The sequence below is a fragment of the Portunus trituberculatus genome, chromosome 21 (assembly GCF_017591435.1).
Source record: "Portunus trituberculatus isolate SZX2019 chromosome 21, ASM1759143v1, whole genome shotgun sequence".
NCBI lineage: Eukaryota > Metazoa > Arthropoda > Malacostraca > Decapoda > Portunidae > Portunus > Portunus trituberculatus.
In genome coordinates, this window is record NC_059275.1 from 2547339 (window position 1) to 2549838 (window position 2500).

General features: G+C 43.2%; 1 protein-coding gene across 1 annotated transcript in view; it reads left to right on the forward strand.

Moving 5' to 3' along the window:
- Nucleotides 1–2500, forward strand: part of LOC123507263 (proline-rich receptor-like protein kinase PERK2) — a 30123-nt gene that overhangs the window by 7561 nt on the left and 20062 nt on the right. The gene's annotated exons all lie outside the window — the stretch shown is intronic.

Below are 2500 nucleotides of genomic sequence, written 5' to 3' on the forward strand. Positions count from 1 at the left end.
GACGGACAAGCACCAAGACCTCTTATCCCCTTACTGTTATAAGCTGTAAACTGAGAAGAGTACGTTAAAAAAATCCCAAAACCTTCCACTACACTCCCAAACCAGTCATTTCGTAACATTCAGGCCTTTTTTTATACCATGTGGGCTTTTCACGGTAATTTCTGGGCTAAAGGGGATACTTTTTGGGGTACCTCCTATCTCAAAGCCCACCCGCTAGGAAACCATTGCCCCGAGTGAGGAAGCCCAACCTACACTCGGACCGTGGACAGGATTCGAACCCGTGCGCTTGGAGACCCCTCGGACCCCAAAGCACGCATGGCTCCACTGTGGTAAACTCTGGAACTCCCTGCCTGCTTCTGTATTTCCGTCTTCCTACTACTTGACTTCTTTCAAGAGGGAGGTTTCAAGATATATTTTGTCAATTTTGGCTAATTCCCTACTGTTCTTTGAGGGAATCAGTATTCAAAGTGGGCTTTTTCCATCTTTTGTTACCCTTGGCTGGTTTTCCTCCTGCATTAAAAAAGAAAAAAATCACCACACTCAAAAAATAAAAAAAAATAGATAAATAAATAAAAAAAAACATGAAGATCTATATTCTATTCCCGTTCCATTCCAGTTTCGTTCCAGATTCATTCCAGTTGTATTAAAAGATGGATTTCTATCAAACCCCCGATTCTTTCTCTTTTTTATGGGTCACTGTCCTAAACAATAAAAAGGAAGTAAGAAAGAAAAAGGAAGAAGATGTCCACTGAGGTGCCAATCGCCAGAGAAAAGCAAAGACAACAGCCAAGTGGATCATCAAGAGCTAAGTTTCTTTGGCACACTTTGGCACTCCCTACGTGCTTCAGTATTTCCATCTTCCTATGGCCTTAACTCATTTACGGGGAGATTTCAAAACATTTATCACATTCTGTCCACCTATCTAGTGCAAGAGTTAACCCTAGCTGCTGCTCTGGTACACTCTGGAACTCCCTCCCTGCTTCTGTATTTCCACCTTCCTATGGCCTAAAATCATTCAAGAGGAAGTTTCAAGACATTTATCCCATTCTGTCAACCTTTCTAGTGCATGAGTTAACCCTGGCAGTATTCTCTCAATTTCACCCCTTTCTCTAGTAAACTCTGGAACTCCCTCCCTGCTTCTGTAATTAATGTTGTAGTGAAGATTTTAGCCTTATAATAGAAGTTAAAGAGTGGAAGGAATAGAAGTGGGAAAATTAAGGAAAGGAAGGGAAGGACTCATTTAATAGGGAGGTTTCAAGACATTTATCTCATTCCCTCCACCTTTCTAGTGCAAGAGCTAACCCTGGCAGTATTCTCTCAATCCTTCACCCCTTTCTCTAGTAAACTCTGGAACTCCTGCCTGCTTCTGTACCTTCCTATGGCCTAAACTCTCTTAAAAGGGAGGTTTCATGACATTTATCCCATTCTGTCCACCTTTCTAGTGCATGAGTTAACCCTGGGGTGTCGGGGGCATCTCAGTGGGTCTTTTTGGGGAGGGGTCATCTCAGTGGGCCGTTTTTATGTTGCACTTGGCCATTTTTTCCCTTCTTACATAAAACTGTCTTGAACTTTCCTCCTTCCAAAAAGTTCAAGTCACAAGAAGGAAGAAACACAGACACCGAGGGAATTTGTACCTCACTTAGGATTCCAGCGCCTCTTGCCTCCTCTACTCACTCCCATTAACCCATTACCCCCATTAACCCCCGTCACTCCTGCAGCCACGGACGCGGAAAGACTCGTAACTTACCCACTCACACACGCCCTTAAAGCTACAGAAATGACCCATGACTCACGCCTACTCACGCCTACTCACGCCCACTCACGCCCACCCACTCCTACTCACTCATGATGGTGAGCAAAATGAGCGCCCACCTCTCACTCACCCACTGCCTTTCCCTTCCATCCACTTAGCCGCGCCCTTCAACTAACCCGCCCCCAGTCCACCTACCGCCCGCCCACCACCGCCCACTTTCTCACAGCCACCGTAGGAAAATGTGAGGAATTTGGTGTGTTTCATTTAAGTGTGTGTGTGTGTGTGTGTGTGTGTGTGTGTGTGTGTGTGTGTGTGTGTGTGTGTGTGTGTGTGTGTGTGTGTGTGTGTGTGTGTGTGTGTGTGTGTGTGTGTGTGTGTGTGTGTGTGTGGTAAACATAAAATAATAATAAAAGAACAATGAAAAAGACGCAATTTATACACAAAAAAAAATAAATAAAACTCTTGCTGACAAAAAAAAAAAAAAAAAAAAACGCTTTAAAACCCCCAAAAAATACGGAAAAATTATGAAAAATATCCCAAACATTTTTTCCCCTAATCTACAAACAAAACTTAACCCACCATGCCACACACACACACACACACACACACACACATATACAGACTTTACAACAATAAATCACTAATACACAAGACACTCCTCTTATTAATGAACGTAAATATAAGCAAACACTAACTTCTCTCTATACTTTTTCCACCTAAGCGCTCCTAGACCTCCAATTAGCCTCC